The sequence below is a fragment of the Phaseolus vulgaris genome, chromosome 10, assembly GCF_051622355.1.
Source record: "Phaseolus vulgaris cultivar YP4 chromosome 10, ASM5162235v1, whole genome shotgun sequence".
Classification (NCBI taxonomy): domain Eukaryota; kingdom Viridiplantae; phylum Streptophyta; class Magnoliopsida; order Fabales; family Fabaceae; genus Phaseolus; species Phaseolus vulgaris.
Genome location: NC_143507.1, coordinates 6996854 through 7019559, shown reverse-complemented (window position 1 = coordinate 7019559; position 22706 = coordinate 6996854). Strand labels below are relative to the sequence as shown.

At 31.8% G+C, this 22706-nt stretch overlaps 1 pseudogene; it reads right to left on the bottom strand.

Moving 5' to 3' along the window:
* Nucleotides 1-548: 548 nt before the first annotated feature.
* On the bottom strand, nt 549-14186 carry LOC137812893 (uncharacterized; annotated as a pseudogene).
* Nucleotides 14187-22706: the final 8520 nt, after the last annotated feature.

Below are 22706 nucleotides of genomic sequence, written 5' to 3'. Positions count from 1 at the left end.
GAATGTTATATGTTTAAAACTACAAACAAGTGAGAAAGATTAACCTCATTCTTAATTTTGTTAATTGAAATCTTTTACTCATTTAGTTTGCTTTTATTTAATTTTCATGCAAACTGTTGTCAATATCAAATCAAATCAAATTATTGTACATATTCTTATACTTAGTGAATGCTACTATTAGGATTTTAAACAATTGTTCATTGTGGGTTCGATATTTGTCCTTATGGACAAAGTATTACTTCTGATTCGGTACACTTGTCGTAAAAGGGACATCACAAATATGCTTTAAAAGTATAAAAAAAAATACGTCTTTAAAGTGTCAAATATTTGATATCACAAAAAAAAAAGGAATTATTTAATCTTTATAGTTTTCCTCCTCTTTTATAGCCGACTTTATGTCATATACAATAAAACAACCAAACACAAAGTAAGATAAAGTAAGATAAGGGAAAAATAAATTTTGAAACTTCTTTTATCATGAAACAAACTATCTTAAAAATAAATTAAGCAATAGGTGAAGAAATATAAAAGATTTTTGAATTACATATTTAATATCTTTCTGGTATATTCTCTGCAAGATATATGTAGAAATGACCCATAACTCCAGCACGAAATTCATTTTCATATCTAGATTCTACAGTCAACATTTCACCATCTTTAATCTTGATAGAACCAGGTTGAGGATAACAAACTGACATTCCAGTTAAATATCCTTCTTCATTTCCTGCCTCTTTTCCTGTTCCATATTTTGGTGTTGAAGTGCATAAAATCCTTCCATCCTAAAATATAAAGAAAATGAAAATTTTAGAGTTTGTGATGCATTATCATATGACACATCTTACAGTCATAAGGAAATCAAAGAAAATAACATAGCAAACAAATAAATCACAAAAGAATTGATTATAGTTACAAAATTGTTTATCACCTGTCCATATAAAGTAACATTCACAACTCCTGAATGCATATGGGCAGTGCCATAGATGAGATAACCACCTTTTTCCATTGGTATGTTAGCCTTTTGCACATGAGGAGAGTCACCAGTACCATTTGGTTGAATGGTATACTCTGCCTGAAATAAATTAAGAAACATTTGTTTTTTACTCACTTTAATGGACATCGAAAAATTTGTTTATTTTGTTAAGTATTATATTCAAAACTTATCTACCTGACAATCGTGAATTATTTGGGAACCATTTGATTTCACTTTGTGTGTTGAATCAAGTATATAAACCTTAACTGGTACTTGATATTCATTCCAATCAACCCAACTTATTTTGTATCTTAAGGAAACTATTCTTATTGGACCTTGAAAATCTTCTCTTAGTTTGCATTGTAGATTATCCTGGCAACAAAAGAGTCCACCTTTATAGTTTGTAGTAGTCAATTTTTGGTTATGTATATCTTTGGTGACATTATAAAATTCTTTCGGAAGATTAATAAGGTCACATCTACATTGAGTGCAACCTTTTTTTGTCATTTGCACCACGTATATCAATAACCAAGAGGTTGAGTAACCATTTCTCTTCATATCCATTCTGAACTTTTGTAGGATTACCTACTTCAATTACAAAAGGATCAGGAATGTTTGATGTTGTTCCTCGTGATTCGACCCCAAATCCCTAGTAATGTGGAAGAATATATCCATTGCATGTGCCTGCGTTTCTTTGATAAATAAAATCTTCTGGACGAACGAACTTAGAATTGTGTGACATGGTTGTTGGGTTTAGTAGTGCCAAAGTTCAAGAGGGGGGGTAAATTGACCTTTTAAAACTTTCTCGCAGAAACAGTGTTTAACCCAGCTTTACAGAAAATAAATCGATTTATGTGAAAATGAACAGATTTATTTCAGCAGTGTTTTTGTTTGAAACGCTTTTAATACAGCAAGGTTAATCACAACATTATGCAGATAGATTTTCCAGATGCACACACACAGATATCAGATTGAAAACCAGTGAAACACAAAACAACAAACTTCAATTTCAAGCAAGTGATTAAGGTTCAATTGATAGCATGCTAATTAATTGAGTGACCTTTACAAACAACCTGTTCCAGTGGCTTTTAACAAACTATGAGTGTTCTTCTTGATGTTAAGCAATTTTCCAGAAATTAAGAACAATGAATCACAGAACAGCAAGCTTCAACTTTAAGCAATTGTTTAAGGTTCAATTAATAGCTTTGACAGTTTCTTGAGCAACCTATCACAATCAATCTGTTCCAATGGCTTTTAGCAGATTATATATGTTCTTATCAGATTCAAACAACTTTTTCAGAAATTAAGAACAGTATGCACAGTGCCCAGAAAGAACAGATTAATTTTCAATTGAACAGATTTATTTCTTTGCTGTTTTATCAATTATGCAGAAACGAAATTGCAGAGAGTGAGAGAGAATAAACACTAGCAGTTATACTGGTTCACTCAACTGAGCTACATCCAGTCTTCACCAACACCAGGTGGAAATCACTAAAACACAGTACAACCAAGTACAATTCCCACTGTTCTTGAAACCTACAAGAACTTAGGTACTCTTGCTGAAAAAACCTATTTCAGCACACACACACCCACTCTTCAAGAACACCTATCAAGAAGAGTGTTCAACCAAACTATTACAAGAAATAAGAAGTGAAACGACTACACCTGATTGAGGATACAAAGATCTGCCTTAAACCAGTAGGCAAGATTGCTAGAACAGTAGCAGCACCTCACACCAAGCTTTTGGAACCAAACCAAAAACAAGCACTTTGTGATTTTTGAAATCTTTAAAGAACAAATGCTAATCCTTTGTAAACTTTTGATTCTCTGCTGTAAAACTTGTTTTTTTGCAAATGTATGAACTGTTGAATTGTTATTAAACTCAGAAACAAGTTTGCATTTTATAGAAAACCAACTTATAACAGATTTTTGAAAAACAGTTAAAGCTGTTATAAAATGAACAGATTGAAAATAAAATGAACAGATTTATTTTCAAAAAACAGTTAGAGAATTTGTCAAGTGAGGAGACTTAGTCAACCATTCTGGTGCAGAGATAAAACTGAAAACGTTTAAGCTTGACATGGCACCAGAGACAAAAAAAAGAATCTATTCATTTACAGATGAATAGATTTATTTTTCAAAACGAAAACAGAGAAAGTTAACTGTTTAAAACTCAGTCGTTTTGAAAGGTAGAAGACTTAGTCAAAATACCTGATGCACAAAATCTAATTTTCACAAGACATAGCCAAGGCATCAGTGTAAAAATGAATCTGTTTATTTAGAAAAGAACAAATTTATTTTTATGCAGTAAACGTGTTTTTTGTAAAACATGTGAAAAACAGTTTAAGAAAACTTATGCTTGTTCTTATCACATGGCCAGTGGTTATGAGGTGAGTTACTCAGCAAAAAGCCCACTCTTAGACAACCTCTAAGCACTACCTAAGACACACTTAAAGCAAAGCTAAATACAAATGAAATCGACATTGAAGTCTTCATCAAACACAATCTTGAAGGGGCAGCAACCATCTTCAACAATCTCCCCCTGTTTGATGGAGACAAATCCCCATAGCTAGCCTCATAGCTTTGTTGCTTTAAGTACCTGCACTGCACCAGATTTTAAACCAGAAAAAACAGCAACATTGCATAACATGCAAAAATGTTTTAAAGGTGCAGAATTAACTCCCTGTTTAGCTAGCTTCACCTAGCATGGTGAGCCATTTTTCTCCCCCTTTGGATTCATCAAACAGCATATAAGCATAGGGAATAAAGGGATATAAAGCAGAAACCATAATCATAATAGTCCAGGAAATGAAAACCAAATTGTTCAGCATTACAGAAACTTGAAAACTGATAAAGAAAGCATTAAAAATAGAAAACTACTGATTCTTGTAGTAAAGCTCTGCAAGATGTGCCTGAACCCCTTCAATTTGATCATCAAGGTGTTGAAACCTTGCATGAGTAGTCTCAAAGTATGCCCTTTGTTCTGCTGACATTACATCAAGACGATACAGCACTTGCCTCTCAAACATAGACATTGGTTCTCCTCGGTATTCTGGAGCTTGATAGGCAACTATGGCATTTGCAGCAACTTCCTCATGTTCAGATTGGGTAGCAAGTGAGTCATCATCCATAGGAACAGCTTCGTCCTCATCTTCATGTCCTGCTTGAGGGTCCTTCTCCTTGAGAACCACCCACTTTTCCTCAATTTTGTGAAAACCCATTTTGGTGAGAGTTGAATTATCAATCTCACTTACAGCTTTAATAGGGTCGTTTCTCTCATTTGTAACATCAACACCAAAGTAATCAATTAATTTGGAAACAAGAATAACATAGGGAAAGCGGTAATCTGCCAACCTTTTTGACTTGAGCATGTGTTCATTGACAATGAACACCCAGTTTACCTTAATCTGGTTCATGATGCAGTATAGGAGAATGAGATCCTCTTCATGTAAGACAGCATGGTTTGTCCCTCTAGGAATCAGTTGCCATGCTATGATGTATGCAACTAGACGTGGAGTGAGGTTCAAATGGCCTGCATGGAACCTGTTTATACTCTCTGTAGGATTTCTCATGCAACTCTTATAATATTGCAGCTTGTTGAATTCTGAAATTCCACTGGTATTTCCCTTTCCTACTTTCAATCCAGCATATTTTATTCCAGCCACAGAGTTCCACACCTCACTTGTGATCTTCATCTTAATTCCTTTCACATAAGAGACAACATTCTTCCCATCCAATGTGAGGTTAGTATAAAACACCTTAACCAAGTCAGGATAAACATTACCCGTTAATTCCAACATCTTTTTCAGTTTCTGGTGCTTCAACACAGCCCTTGTTTCTACCAGTTTTTCAAATTTCAGCCAGTTGAAATCCAGCACTTTGGGTATGTTGATCTGCTTCCTGCTTGTCTCATGAATGTAGGCATTGATGCCTTCTTCATTTCCAGCGAACCATCCTTCTAACACACCTTGAAAGGTGGTTTGCTTCCCCTTATTTTTCTGTTTCTTGGAAGAAGAAGCCATGGTTGAACCTGAATTCTTTTCTTGGTTTCAAATGGTGAGAACAGAAAACGAATAGCCAATATGGGTAGCAAGTATTCACACAGATTTATATAGAAATGAATGTGTTGATATGGCAGTTATGAGTGGATATGCATGAAGATTTTATGCTCTGAATTTGTGCAGAGAATCTTTGAAAATGTGCAACAAATATTTAGGGTCACGATGCATATACTCATGCCTTTATTGAGCATCCAAACCATCAAATCGGTTACATAACCATGACCAAAACCGTCAAAGGTACAGAGGTTAATGGCCACTAGGTCAGTCAAGCAGTCAAAGATCAAAATTTCTCTTTCCTAGTCATCAATGCATATCAGTGCAGAAAATAAACACATTCAATTACGAATAAACAGATTTAATTTTTCACTGCTAGGCACAAATGACATTTATAATACCCAATTCATTAAGCAGAAAATTAAACCTATCTTTGGCTAATGGTTTTGTGAACAAATCAGCAAGCTGTAAATCAGTACCAATGAACTTAATATCACATGTTCCATTAGATATGTGTTCCCTTAGAAAATGATGCCTAATTTCAATGTGTTTGGTTCTTGAATGCATGACAGGATTTTTGGTTAAGTTGATTGCACTTGTATTATCACACAGCAGAGGTATATGGTTAAGTAAGATACCAAAATCATTCAATTGTTGTCTTAGCCATATAGTTTGAGCACAACAACTCCCTGCTGCAATGTATTCTGCTTCAGTAGTGGAAAGAGCTACACAAGCCTCCTTTTTGCATTGCCATGAGATCAAGCTTGATCCAAGCAAATGATAGGTTCCACTTGTGCTCTTCCTGTCAATTTTGCAACCTGCAAAATCTGAATCAGAATAACCAGTTAAGCTTAATGAAATATTACCTGGATACCACAAGCCAACTTCTTTAGTTCCTTGCAAATACTTCAAAATCCTTTTGACAGCATTGTAGTGTGATTCTTTAGGAGCAGATTGAAACCTTGCACACATGCACACTGCAAACATTATATCTGGCCTGCTGGCAGTGAGATACAGTAATGATCCTATGAGTCCTCTGTATTTGGTTTCATCAACAGAAATTCCAGCTTCATCATGATCCAAATGACAGCTTGTTGAGAAGGGTGTGCTGATTGGTTTACACTTGTCCATTTCAAATTTCTTCAGCAGATCCTTGCAATACTTAGCTTGACTTAGGAAAATGCCATCCTTGAGTTGTTTGACCTGCAAGCCTAGAAAATAGTTCAATTCACCCATCATTGACATTTCAAACTCACTCTTCATGACTTTCACGAAGGCTTCACACAATTCTCCATTGTTTGATCAAAAAATGATATCATCCACATATACTTGTACTAGAATTGAGTCATCTCCTTTCTTCTTAATGAACAAGTTCTTATCTGATGTGCCTCTGTCATAGCCTTGTGAGGTGAGAAAATCACTTAGCCTCTCATACCATTGCCTAGGAGCTTGCTTGAGTCCATAGAGAGCGTTTTGGAGTTTGAACACATGTTCTGGATGTTGATGGTCTTCAAAACCTGGTGGTTGTGATACAAATACCTCTTCATTTATATAGTCATTTAGAAAGGCACTTTTCACATCCATTTGAAATAGCTTGAACCCTTTGATGTAGGAGAAGGCAAGCAGCAATCTAACAGCTTCTAACCGAGCCACTGGTGCATAGGTCTCATCATAGTCTATTCCTTCTTCTTGATTGTACCCTTTAGCTACAAGCCTAGCCTTGTTTCTGGTGATCACTCCATGCTCATCCATCTTGTTTCTAAATACCCATTTTGTTCCAATTACATTCATCTCAGGTATTTTAGGAACAAGAGTCCAGACATCATTAAGAGCAAACTGATTTAGTTCCTCTTGCATAGCTAAAATCCAGTTGCTATCCTTGAGAGCTTCATTCAAATTCTTGGGTTCAACTTGAGATACAAAAGCCATTGCTTCACAGAAATTGTTCAAGGATTTTCTAGTTGACACTCCTTTCTCAATGTTCCCAATGACATTATCAAGTGTTAAATCTCTTGGGGTTTTCCACTCTTTTGGCAAACCTGTAGCTGCAGTAGATTCTTGTATAGCATGTGTATCAGCAGTATCAAAATGAATCGATTCATTTTGATTTAAAACAGATTTAAATTCATTACTGTCAGGGTCATCAGCAGTTTTAGATAGGCTATGATCAGTTTCATAAAAAACAACATGCATTGATTCTTCTACTATAAGCAACCTTTTATTGAAGACTCTATATGCATGACCATTCAAAGCATAACCAATGTGCACACCTTCATCAGATTTAGCATCAAACTTACCAAGATTTTCTTTGCCATTATTCAATACAAAGCATTTACACCCAAATACTCTAAGGTGGCTCACACTAGGTTTTCTGCCCTTATACAGTTCATATGGGGTTTTCTTAAGAATTGGTTTTATTAAGGTCCTATTTAAGACATAACCTGCAGTATAAACAGCATCAGCCCAAAAATACTTAGGAAGCTTAGATTCATTTAACATAGTTCTAGCTAGTTCCTCTAGTGATCTATTTTTCCTTTCAACTACACCATTTTGTTGGGGTGTCCTAGGGGCTGAAAAGGTATGAGCTATCCCATGCTTCTCACAGAACCTCTCAAACTTAGCATTTTGAAACTCTCCCCCATGATCACTTCGAATTGATTTAATGCAGCAACCATTTTCATTTTGCAGAATTTTTGCTAATTTCTTAAAGGCAGTGTAAACATCATGTTTATGTGCAAGAAATAAAGTCCATGTAAATCTAGAGTAATCATCCACAACAACTAAAGCATACAAATTTCCAGCCAAGCTAGCAACTCTAGATGGACCAAATAAGTCCATATGTAACACATCCAATGGATTTTTTGTAGAGACAATATCCTTTAACTTGAAAGAGGATTTGATTTGTTTACCTTTCACACAAGCATCACAAAGCCTGTTGTCCTTAAATTTAATGTTAGGCAAACCAGAAACTAAATCTTTAGATTTCAATTTATTCAAGTGATTTGTGTGTATGTGAGCTAACCTCCTATGCCACAACCAAGACTCATCACTTCTGGACAGCAAACACTCATTTGAAGAGTTAGTTTCCATGATATTCAACAGATAAATGTTATTCACTCTCTTATCAGTAAACAGTACCTTACTAGATGAAGTACTTGAGATTGTGCAGCCATTTGACTCAAAATTCACTTTGTATCCTTTGTCACAAAGCTGACTTATGCTGAGAAGACTATGCTTGAGTCCTTCTACATACAGCACATTCTCAATGGTTGTTGAGTTCCCTGTTCCAACAGTGCCTCTGCCCAAAATCCTCCCTCGGTTATTATCACCATAGGTTACATGTCCTTCTGCTTTGAGCTTCAAGCTGGTAAACTTTGTAAGATCTCCAGTCATATGCTTGGAACAGCCACTGTCCAAGTACCACTGATTTTTCTTGCTGCCAATCTGCAAAACAGAATAAAAATGATACAAATGGTACCCTTCAATGTATAACCAAGTCCAGGGGTATAACCAAGTCCATTCTTATTAAAAACTGCATTCTGTGATCCAAGGAGAGACTCAAGGTTTTCTCTTCCCTTGGTGAAATTGGAAAGGGTTTTCAGCAAATACTCCACTTGTTTTTCCAATTTTTTGCAGTTTTCACAGGATTTAATAGAGGCATGCAAGCAAGTTAGTTCAAGGCTTACCAAATCTGTTTTGGCTTTATGCAATTCTTCCTCAAGTGTTTTTACTTTAGGTGCAAGCACATTATTTACCTTTTGCAGCTTATTGCATATTACAGCTAGCCTATTGGCTTCATCATGTGTTTCCTTGAAGGCAGCAAGCAAATCATCATAGTTATCAGAATCAACAGAAAAATTACTTACTGAATCAGAGCTTGACTCCTCATCCTTCATCATGAAGCAGAAATTGTTCTCCTCATCTTCTGTTGAAGAACTGCTGGTTGAGGATGCTTCATTTTCCTCCCATGAGATGTAGGCTCTTCTTCCCTTGTTCCTTTCAAATTTCTTGCTGACAGATTTGTCCCTTGTTTGATTGTCTGGACAATTTGTTTTGATATGCCCTGTTTTGCCACATCCAAAGCAAGTATATTTAGAGGAATTTGAATCATTAGGTTTAGGATACCTTCTTTTCTGCTGGTTCCTATTTTTGCTTTTCTTCCTCAGGAATTTGCTGAATCTTTTTGTAAGAAGGTTGATTGTATCATCATCTTCAGCATCTTCTTTTTCTTCCTTGGTCTCATTCAGTTCAGTTGCTTTCAGTGCAAGACCTTTGGGTTTTCTCTCTGTTGTTTCTTGCTCTTTAAGTCTTTTAAGCTCTAGCTCATGCTCCATCAGCTTTCCAAACAGTGCAGCAGTTCCCAACTTTGACAGATCACGGCTTTCAGAGATAGCTGTCACCTATGGTTGCCAGCTTCTGTCAAGGCACTTCAATATCTTTATGTTGAGTTCCTCTCTGTCAAACTCTTTTCCTAAGCCAGTGAGGTGATTCACAATATGGGTGAATCTTTTCTGCACATCAGCAATGCTCTCCTCGGGTTGCATTCTGAACAGTTCATATTCCTGGATGAGAGCATGTTTCCTTGACCTCTTCACATCTTCAGTACCTTCATGAGTCACTTCTAAGACTTCCCACATCTCCTTAGCTGACTTACATTGAGATATCCTGAAGAACTCATCCATTGTCAATGCAGAGGTTATGATGTTCTTGGCCACAAGATCATGTTGAGCCTTCCTCCTTTCGGTCTCATTCCATTCTGATCTTGGCTTTACCTTTTCTTCATCCTTGACAACCTGCATTGGCACATAAGGTCCATTGACCACAACTTCCCAAATTAATGCATCAATGGATTCCATGAAAATTCTCATTCTAACTTTCCAAAATGCATAATTCATTCCATTAAACATAGGTGGTCTATTTACAGCAGAACCCTCAGCAAAAAGCACATTAAACTCAGACATTATTACAAACAAACTTGATTAAAATACAAGTCCTAGCTCTTGATACCAATTGTTGGGTTTAATAGTGCCAAAGTTCAAAAGGGGGGGTGAATTGACCTTTTAAAACTTTCTCGCAGAAACAGTGTTTAACCCAGCTTTACAGAAAATAAATCGATTTATGTGAAAATGAACAGATTTATTTCAGCACTGTTTTTGTTTGAAACGCTTTTAATACATCAAGGTTAATCACAACATTATGCAGATAGATTTTCCAGATGCACACACACAGATATCAGATTGAAAACCAGTGAAACACAAAACAACAAACTTCAATTTCAAGCAAGTGATTAAGGTTCAATTGATAGCATGCTAATTAATTGAGTGACCTTTACAAACAACCTGTTCCAGTGGCTTTTAACAAACTATGAGTGTTCTTCTTGATGTTAAGCAATTTTCCAGAAATTAAGAACAATGAATCACAGAACAGCAAGCTTCAACTTTAAGCAATTGTTTAAGGTTCAATTAATAGCTTTGATAGTTTCTTGAGCAACCTATCACAATCAATCTGTTCCAATGGCTTTTAGCAGATTATATATGTTCTTATCAGATTCAAACAACTTTTTCAGAAATTAAAAACAGTATGCACAGTGCCCAGAAAGAACAGATTTATTTTCAATTGAACAGATTTATTTCTTTGCTGTTTTATCAATTATGCAGAAACGAAATTGCAGAGAGTGAGAGAGAATGAACACTAGCAGTTATACTGGTTCACTCAACTGAGCTACATCCAGTCTTCACCAACACCAGGTGGAAATCACTAAAACACAGTACAACCAAGTACAATTCCCACTGTTCTTGAAACCTACAAGAACTTAGGTACTCTTGCTGAAAAAACCTATTTCAGCACACACACACCCACTCTTCAAGAACACCTATCAAGAAGAGTGTTCAACCAAACTATTACAAGAAATAAGAAGTGAAACGACTACACCTGATTGAGGATACAAAGATCTGCCTTAAACCAGTAGGCAAGATTGCTAGAACAGTAGCAGCACCTCACAACAAGCTTTTGGAACCAAACCAAGAACAAGCACTTTGTGATTTTTGAAATCTTTGAAGAACAAATGCTAATCCTTTGTAAACTTTTGATTCTCTGCTGTAAAACTTGTTTTTTTTTGCAAATGTATGAACTGTTGAATTGTTATTAAACTCAGAAACAAGTTTGCATTTTATAGAAAACCAACTTATAACAAATTTTTGAAAAACAGTTAAAGCTGTTATAAAATGAATAGATTGAAAATAAAATGAACAGATTTATTTTCAAAAAACAGTTAGAGAATTTGTTAAGTGATGAGACTTAGGTAACCATTCTGGTGCAGAGATAAAACTGAAAACGTTTAAGATTGACATGGCACCAGAGACAAAAAAAAGAATCTATTCATTTACAGATGAACAAATTTATTTTTCAAAACGAAAACAGAGAAAGTTTAACTGTTTAAAACTCAGTCGTTTTGAAAGGTAGAAGACTTAGTCAAAATACCTGATGCACAAAATCTAATTTTCACAAGACATAGCCAAGGCATCAGTGTAAAAATGAATCTGTTTATTTAGAAAAGAACAGATTTATTTTTATGCAGTAAACGTGTTTTTTGTAAAACATGTGAAAAACAGTTTAAGAAAACTTATGCTTGTTCTTATCACATGGCCAGTGGTTATGAGGTGAGTTACTCAGCAAAAAGCCCACTCTTAGACAACCTTTAAGCACTACCTAAGACACACTTAAAGCAAAGCTAAATACAAATGAAATCTACATTGAAGTCTTCATCAAACACAATCTTGAAGGGGCAGCAACCATCTTCAACAATGGTAATATTTTGATTGTACTTTATCGCAAACCAATGGTGAAGGTATGTTTAATACGAAGGTATAGAGTTCCCCTCTTCATCAACTTGTTCGGCATCAAAACTTTTAACTCCAACATGACCTTTTGGAAACTCTATATCCATAAATGTTTTTGATGAAATTTTTCTTGGTCCTATTTCAAAACTTTCAGATACAAAAGTAGCTTTCTTGACAAGATTTATAGGACTTTGATATAGTGAAAATGATGTGCTAGGTAACATAAGGAGTATTGACAATGAAAATATCATTGTTTTGAAGATAAACTTCACATTCACCTGTACATAAGCAAAAAGAAATGTTACATCATTTCTTACTAATTTTAGCTATGGTGTTATTCGCTTAAGCAAGTGATAATCCAAAGAAATGATTAAAAGTAGGTAAATTATGTAAGTTAAAAAAAAAGACAACTAATACATGTCAGATGTGAAGAATACGAAGGATTGACCATTGTGAAAATTCAATCTTATTTTGAAAGTGTGAGCAATTGTTCAGAAAAGTTGATGAACATATGAATGCTTCTTTTGTTGCTTTTATAGTAAGAAAATTTTGTAATGATAAATCTGGCATATCTAAATGTATATTCAATACATGTGAAGTTTTTTTTTTCTTTTGGTTGTTGTAATAGGTGTTTTGAATTCCCAGCTAAGTTTTTTAAATGAAAATAGTTAAAAGTTATGCAAGGCATTAAACAAATCTATTACTATTTATACATATAACAAGCTGGTTTCAATTGAGAATACAGGTCAATCAAATTGTTTTTAATTTATAACTGTTTCCTTTTTATCATTAAGTTTGTGATGATTTTTTACGGCAAGTGCACCGCTTTGTCAGAAGTAATGATTGTCCCTAAAGACGGATATCGATCCCACAAGGAACAGTGAATTATCAAGTACAATAATGACTAAATATAAAACAAAACAATTAAAAGTGTATTGAAAGTGGTTGTGTTGGTGTTGATCAATAAGAAAACAAACAAAGAATTGGTTGCTTCATGTTAGAAAAATAGGGATTAGGTTTGATCTTTCTCACTCTTATGTATTTTGATTAGCATGTCAATATTAAGTTCCTTGATTGAAATTGATGCCCGTATAAAAATCATTTATATCGATTCCTTGCATATAAAATCCTTAAGAATGTTCCTAACTATCGATCCCTCGCATAATTATAAGAACAACTTAGAATGAAGCTCGGACGTTAATAGCAATTAACATTTCAAGTCTATTCCTAGCACTCAAATATGTTAAGTATTGTTGTTTAGGTCCAAACCCTAAAAATACCTCCCGGTCAGATTTAAGATTCTCAATTTGTCACGGAAAATTAAAAGTAAAACAACAATACCAATAATCAATAAAGAACTGAATATTAATATATAAGATATCACCTCAATACATAAGAGTTTGAGCAGATTACTCCCAATCCCAAAGGGTAGAATTAGCCGCGCATACTTCTAGCACCTTCCATTCTCCCAATTGGGTTACAATTCACTCTATGGTGTTTTCCTCTCAATCTGGCACACTAGGGTTGAACCTCTAGCCCCCTATTTATCCTAATTTTCTAGGGTTAGGTGGCTTGCTATGTTGTGCTAATGGGCTAAGTGATAAAACATAAAAAAATGCCCAATCTTTATTTGCATCTTTTTTTTCATTCTGGGAAGTTCAAGCTTTCTCTTTTTAGCTCAAATTATTCTCCAAATCTTCAATCGTCCCTAAAAATATGCAATTAACACCAAATTTGGGAATAAAATACTCTTATTCAAATAAAGCTCATAAAAATGTATAAATTCATAAATTAGGGATTATTTTATATGTAAATTAACAATAAATCCTCATAAGTGTCTATATTTTAATATGAAATATTACTGAAATTAGACACTTATCAGTTTGTTACTACACACCTTTGTTACTATAAGAGTTTGATAATTTCTTGAGTGTAATCGGTGATGAGGAAGGGATCATTAACTACAACGAGTCACCAATCTCCTAATTCTTCCAAATCCTATAACATTTGAACTAAATTTAAATCTAAAAAGAAGGCAAAAATGGAACAGTGGAAAAAGTGTTGAAGTGATCTGAAGGAACAGAAGGGTGAGGATGACTTACCGTTTTAAAAAAATTTAAATAATTATAAATTAACTATAAACTTTTTTAAATAATATCACTTGTACTCTGGAACCCTTATATCTTTCTTCCTTCTAGATGCAAATATTCTTTATAGAGAAATTTCATCATTTGACATGTTTTAATTTATTTCATAAGATAAATTCAAACTTACTTGAGGGTTTGGATCTCTTATAGTTAAAAGTTTTTCCTTAGGTAACATTGCAAATTTTTTATAAAGAATAATTATTATTGCACCTACAATGGTTCCATGAAGTGGATTGTTATTGCAACCTGAAGCAAATTGTGAACCCTTGGAACCAAAAGTTTCTTCTATCGTGTGAAGATAATTTTTTTTTAAGTTTTGTATTCCATTTTTGCACTTTGCTGATACTTTTTTGGATTTTGTAATAAGCGAACGAAAACACAAGCATCACTACTAAAAACATTGCAAAACTTACCTCAACCACTAACGTTCACCACTAGTCACCACAAGCAACCACCACCACTTGAAAACGAAGAAGAAGACATCACATCCTCCACTATATTTATAAGGTAAATTAAAAAAAAAAGAGTATAAAAGTACAGGGGAAAGGTAGGAAGGTGCAGGGAGAGTTTGCCACAAAATTTGATAGGTTCGATTGATGTTTTTAATTTATTAGTTCACTTCGGCTTATTTCGTATAATCTATCAAACTGGAAGGTCAAAGGCGGGGTGGGTGGACTAGCTTAAATTAAAAAAGTTTAAAAAATTAACTTTTTTTTGTATTATATTAGTTGAAGGATGCAAATATGCAAATAGTAGTGTAACATAAATCATTAACACTTACAAATTAAGTTTCAATTATTAATTATAATGAAATAATTTAGCTTGTAAAGGTAAAAGTTGTTTTAATTTATCTAATGAAGACACTAATGAATCAATTACAAATTTAGAATATATTTGTATGATTAAATATTCTTTTAATATTAATATATATAATAAATTTAAAATACAAAATTTTAAAAAAAATGGTGAATTGACTTATCTTTTGATGAAGCAAACCGAACTTTACAACCCGTTTTATTGTGATGCGTCTATTCGCCTCATCCCATTTTCAACGAACTAACAATAAATTGAGTTAAAATAGGTCGAACTAGCATGTACCACCTTTATAAAATCCCAATATCTTGAGATTATTTCCTTTAAATTTCTAACAAAACATAAATATCACATCTACATAACTTTGTTAATAGTAAAAGATTCAACATCGAAAAATCTTTTATTATATCAATTAGAAAAAGATTCAATATCCCACATATTTGACCATGTAATATATTAGCCTTACAACCTAACTTAATTTGGGATGAATATGGGACTCCTGGAAAGTCCAAGTCCTTATAGAGTGGATTGGTTCTAATCACAACAACACTTGGGAATCTTTGTCCTATATTCATTTGACCTTGGCGATAAGGTCACGCTTGATGGGGAGAATAACGTCATGTACAATTCAAAATTTGTGACTCACCAAGATGAATGTGTCACTAGATTTGGATGATAAGGAAAGTGATGTAAATTTCTTTGAAAAGAGTAACAATATTATAAGGAAACCTTTGAAGGTGAGAGAAAATGAAGAAATATATAGTAAAGGGCATAAGAGATAAGTGCATTAAATATTTTGGAGTTTCTCCTGGTGTCTCCAACAAGTTTCTTTTTTCTTTAGAAACTTCCTTATATATTATCAACAGTTAGAACAAAATTCAACAAATCTTTTAATTTGATTTTGATTAGGTGATTAACAACAAAGTGTAAAATATATCATCTTTTAATTTGTGAGAAATAAATGTTTTGTTTGGATGAATAAATGAAAGTATATTATTGTTATAACAAACACAAGCCTATATGTTTTGTTTGACTGAAGAGCAAGTATCTTGCTTACATATTTCATCCGATAAGGTTTTTTTGTTTGGAGAGAAGAAAATAAAAGGCTTCTTCTTCCTGCCCCATGTGTTCTTCAGGCACTACCATAAATTTCAAAATTTCATAATTACTCTTCTGTAAAAAGTAAAAAACATGGAGCATTCACAATGGAGGTGTTAAAGTTGTTGGTTGGTGAGTGAAGAGAGTGTGTGGGTTGAAGGTGGTGATGATGGTTGTTGTGTGGTGGTGGGTTGTGTTGGTGGCGGTTTGTTGTAATGGTGGCATTTTCAAATGAGTTTTCAACTTGTTTCGTTATTCTGACGCAGAGGTATCATGGTTTAATTGTGTTTTGGATTGAATAATTCGGTTATCTACGGATTATCTAATTCGTAACTTAAAAAAATTAGTAATTCTATTCTAGATTGAGTAATCTAGAATTCACTCCTGAGTCCGGATTAACATTCTAACTTATGTAATCCATAATTCATACTTGTGTTACAGATTAAATAAGCCAAATGTTAATATGAATTAGGGAGTAAGTTTCAGATTATTCAATCTGAAATAAAATTGCTAATGTTTTTAACTTGCAAATTAGATAATCCAAAAAGGTGCCCAAAATGAAGTAAAAATATTGATGGATTGTTTTCGGATTATGTAATTCCAAATGTTATCATTGGTATGAAAATGACTTTTGGATTATTCAATATTAAATGACTTACAGATTATCCAATTCAAAAGGAAAATAATATGCAGAGTTTTTTTTTTTTTTTTTTGCATAATTGTGAGAGAAGAAAGGAGATTATCCAAGAAGAGAAATTGTAATTGTGAAAATGTTTAGGATTTTGGATTTTAACTTATTTATTAAAGGACGAAACAATAATTTCAATTATCACATTGAGTATAAGACGTGCTTGATAATTAGGATTTCATTTCCATAAATTCCAAAAATTATCATGTCGAGTATCGGGATTGCTTGATAGTTAATTTTTTTTCACAAAAGTTCAAGAATTTCTTAATTATTATTTTAAGTCTTTGACTTGACAATTAAAATTTTCAATACAAAAATTACTCTTTAAAAAAATTAATAAATAATGAAACAATCTTTAATAAAAAAAACTATGATTTTCATTTTGAATGGAAATATGTAGGGTTCGAATAAAAAAATTTAAAAATATTTTTCTTATTTTCTTACATGTATTTTTGTTTGATTTTTAGGAAAAAAATATTTTAAAAAACACACTCATTTTGCACATTTAATTATGGGTATCGTCTTAAGAAAGATGTTATAGGGTGTTAACCATTTAACCCTGTCGATAAAAAAAAGTGTTATCTCCTTTCCTATGTCTAACTGACTCTCTGACCCTAAATCTGGTTTTGTAGATCATTACTTTCGGTTTTTCTATAGTTTTTGTTAATAAACTATGGTAGCGATACCTCCATTCTTTTTTTCATCATCCTGTCATGAATCTGGTTAAGACATAGACTCCAACGACTCTTAGTTTAATAAGTATTATTTGGGCTCTTAGTCATTTTTAACTACTCCCTTGAGTATTCTTTGGGAACTTAGTCATTTCTAACTATTCCCTTAAGTATTCTTGACTCCAACCACTTCTAACTTAATGAGTATTTTTGACTTCAATCACTCCTAGCCTAACTGGGTATTATCTGGTCACCTAGCCACTCCTAGATATTCTCTTGAGTATTCTTGAGTTTATCTACTCCTAGTTTAATGAGTATTCTTTAGGCTTCTGACTTAATGAACATTATTTGGGCCCCTAATCACTCTTGGCTATTTCAATGAGTATTGTTTTCCAAATATCTACTCTTAACTAATGTAAAAGGTTGAAGGTTTTAATGATTGATCAACAGATCATTTCATCTTACCGCTAAGGAGGATAACGTCTTTCAACAAGTATAAGGTTTAAGTTTTCTCTCCTAGTTCAAATAATTTTCTTTGCTTTTTTAGGAAAGGGTTGTATCTTTCGACAAATACAATGAGTAAGTTCACTTTCGTAGCTAATTGAATAAACACTCACAATGTCTTTCAAGAAGCTATTTTAGATATAAGGATATGACAAATTCTAAGCGTGAAGATCTCTCTCTTCTACTTCTTGACAACTTTGGGTAGTGTTATTCATTTGAGAGTGTTTGATTTTTCTTAAAATGAAGTATAATGAATTTATTCAGAAAAACCAATATAAAAATAACACATAAATCTCTATAATATCTTACCATTTTATATTACATGTTATTTATTTGCAACTAATTGAAAATAAAGAGTTTAAGAAAACAAGTTTTAAACAGAGCTTTTTGAAGTATGTATCTCCTATTGAAGTTGTGTTTAACAAATTTCGTTAAATCCATCTCTTATTAGAAATAGATTAATAGTACATCTGTCCAATTTTAAATTTCATCTGTTCAAATTTATTAGAATTTTTTTTTACAAAAAAGTTTTCAAAAATCTTAAATACATAATTAAACTATACTTATTTTTAAAACCAACATATTTGCAATATTTATCTTTTACTGTGTCTATGATGTAAGTCAATTTATTTCTGATATTACTGGTAGTAAGTTCTTAAGATCATTAGAGTATGTAATTTGTTTTATTTATCTGTTTTTTTTCAAACACAAAAATCTTAAATTTTGGTTTAATTCATGATTGTGTATTCGTTTTAATTCTTCATTTTTATATAATTAGGTATAACGTATTCATTTAAGACGCCATAAGAAAAAAATTGTTATTTAAATATAAAAAAGTAAAATAAATGCCTGCAAAATTAAATATTTTAGACCAAAATTAGACATTTTCTAAAATTGAAGAACTGATCATAAAAAAAATTAAGATGCACAGGATCGTTAATTAAGGGGATCAAGGTTAGAATTTAGAATTTATACAACTTATTAAAACTATGTAATCATGCGAATGATTTATTAGATAGGATGAGAGACTTATACAATCTTATAATTTTCAATTAATGATAAAAAAGTTAAGAGTTTTTTTTATTCGTACGTAACATTGTTCTTGCTTTGAATGGAAGGGAAAATTCCTAACCAAGAAAATTAAACACTGTTCTTGTTTCACTGGATAATCTGGGAATCATAATCAGAAAAAAAAAATGTATTTTCTTTTTCAATTTAATGAAAAAAAAAAAACTTGTTTGAAGAAAAGTCAAAACTACCATTGTTTTGAATAATTGACCATTTTAGGTTTTGAGGTTAAAAGTAGAGAGATCCACATATATATGAATTGCATGTTGATAATATTATATTGTGTCATGAGAATATGATAAACATTGAAAAGTGGTATTTATTATGAGGAGTTGGGATAGCTCAACCAATTATTGGACACATATCACCAAATATAAGAGAACAAAGTTTATGTGATTATTATAATTCCTATGTGCAAAACATCTTACAACACATAACATTTCTCTTATAAATTGCATTTGAATTCTTGTTTGAACATTGTAAGATGTTAGTTAGTGAGAAGATGGAAAGAGGGCCATCACCATTGATGCCTTCTCTATTCTTGCTTTGCTTGGGATTCCTAATTTTTTGGCCTAGTTTGTTTCCCATTCTAGATACCTTATCATCTTCATTTCAATGGGTATCAGAAATTGAAGAGAAAAGTGTCACAACCCTAATCTTGGTGTTTCTTGTTCTTTTGGTATATGTGTTTATTCACTTGCCTTCTTCTTTTCCCTTTGGCAACTCATCCAATTATGGTGGAAATCGTCATGCCACCATCTCCAACCATGATATTGTTGGATTTGAATTCGGATTCGGAACATTGCTCTTCTTCTTGCTCTTCATTCTTTTGTATAATCTATTTTGACACAAAAAATAAACATGGTATAATCTCTCTTTGCACTTTAATGTTAAATTGTTTTTTGTCTTTAGTCCAAACTTTAGACCTTCTAGATATTTGTAGTAAGAATTGAAATGAGTTTTTACCAGTATTTTTGTTTTCATAACAAAAGAATTTTCAGCATGGATTGTATTATAATATTATAACATCAACGTCAACTATTAGTCACCATGAAATATGTTAACATCTTAATCCACATCGAAAATTTGATTGCCACGTAAAAAATTCTAACAATGATCCATAACAAGAGTTTCCATTTTACATTTATTGAAGAGGTCTAAAGTTTAGACTAAAGATAAAATTCAATTTCACGTGAAAACATATGAATGAAAAATATATTTAACCCTCTTCTATTTTAATACTGATATATAACTCAAATATAAGTTTATTTTTATTTTACTCATGATTAGTAACTATTAAGGAATATGATTGAAATTTTTAATTAAATTTCTCCAACAACTATAATTTCTCTATTCATAAAATTAAGTCACAAACGCAAGTTGAATTTATTTAAAAATCTCTTTCTATCTCCCTACTAGTGTCATATGATTTTTTATATGCTTAGGAGTATAATATAAATTTTAGAAAATAATTGTATATATTAAAATTTTTATAAATAAAATTATGAAGGTTTATCTATTTTTATATATAATAATTATAATTATAACTAAAACAATAACTAATGGTAAGATTAAGTCATTAGTTTGATAAATTTTCGAAAAAGGTGAAAAACAAACACAAATTTTATACTACATGATGATGAATCGTCTTAACAACTTAATAAGAGTTGGAGAGATCGTCCAACCACTATATCAACCATCCAATTCAATTTTAAAAGACAATTGATTTTTTATTCAGTTTTGCTTAGTTTCAATTCAAAGATTTAAAATGATAATAATAATATTCTATAAATTTATATTATATCAATGTTTATATAATATGATATTGTAAAATTATTATTATTTATTTATCTAAAATCACCATTTCTACAAATTGTCTAGATTCGCACTAATTCCTCTCTACCTTCTCTTTGAATATTTTAGATTATCCTCTTCTACTTTCACTTTTCGAGCTTACAAAGTGAAGAGATAATTGAGAGTATGTTTAGCTTATACAAATAAGAACTTTATTTTAGGGTAAGTTTTTCTTTTCTCATTAAAAGTTTACTACAAAAATATTATTAAATAAAACTTAACTCTAAAAATAAATAAACATTAATTATTAAATTAACTAAATTAGATATTATAAATTAAAAAATTATTAATATTTAAAATAATTTTTATTATTAATAAAAATTTATAAACTAGTTTTTTTTTTAAATTTAATAGTTAATTAGATATCAATTTAGAAACTAGTTTATAATTTTTTATTAATAATAGAAACAACTTTTTTATATAAAAGTTTTCATGGTATGCATCACTATGCAACTTGACATCTCAGCTAGGGTGACACCTCAAGTAACAACAATCATTTGTCATCACATAAAAAAAGTATTATAAAAAAATATACAAAAAGTATGGGGGATTACACAAAAACCCATATGTTAACAAAAACGATACATAGGTAGACTATACCTCTTCATAAAGAATTCTAAGAATAGAACTAGATAGAAGCCTATTATACTAATGAAATGATTCTCTATGAATAAATCCTAAATTTAGTCAGCTTATCAGTACACACATTCTCCTCACGAAAAATATGAGTAACCATAAACCTGATTTTTCCACAGTAATTAAGACAAGTATTCCATTGATTACTTTAGACACTAAAAGAAAATCATCAAATAGAAACCAATTTTTAGAAACCAAAATAATTAATTGCAATAGTAATTAAATTAGAGACCATTTTAGAAACTAAAAAAAAATGGTTTCTAAATTAGTTTATATTATTGTTAAATAGTTTCTAAATTGGTATCTAATTAGCTACTAAGATTTTAACTACCAATTATTTAGATTCTAAATTTGATAGCAAAAATTTTGGTTGCTAATTAGATACTCATTTAGAAACCATTTAACAATAATAGAAACTAATTTAGAAAACAAAAATTTATTTATTCCCTAAAATGGTCTCTAATTTAGTCATTATAGCAACTAATTATTTTTTGTCTCTAAAATTAGTTTCTATTTCATAATTTTCTTGTAGTGAAATATCAATAAGTTTTTAGTCTATAAGATAGTGTATAATTTAATTAATACAGTAATTAATTATTTTTAATTTTATTAATGACTTTTTAGTATAATATATATATTATTAAGTGGGAAATGTTAGAATAAACATTTTTATACATATACTTAATTATAGATATTAAGAAAAAAACAATTTAAAATTATTTTAATTAAATTTAATTCTAGTAATTGTTAGTGAATGTATAAAAGTATGTTACATTCTTAAGGAAAGTAATCCCTTGTAACTATTTAAATTGTATAGCGAAAAAATTAATAAAAAACATTATAATTGTATTTGTATAGACAAAATGAGCCTAGATAGTATCTGGAACTCGTTGTACAATTGTTAAGGTGTTGTTCGGTCATTCCCTTGCTTTTCAACACTCTAAGTCTCATTGTTCAATTCATTGGTGCTTGGTCGAGGTTGACCTACAAAAGGTACTCCGACGATTAAGTAAGTACTCAATATTCGAAGTGTAATGAAGAACTGAATCAAAACATACCTTGCTTCTCTGTAGAGGGTCTATTTATAGTGTTTAGTCATGGACCATTTGTTATAATGAGACAATCTATCATATATCATCAATAACTTATTTTTAGGGAGGTTCCCTAATTTCTTGGGGTGATACCCAGATTTGGTGGGACGTATCCCTGATTCTCAGGGAGTTCTTGCAATTTCCCTAACTTCTATTTATTGTAATTGCTTTAAATGTGTCTTCGATTGGTCGGTCGGTCATCGAGGCCGAGTGACATGGCTCATCCGGTACCCACCGGTACACTTGCCCTTAGGCTCGAGGAACGTTTACTT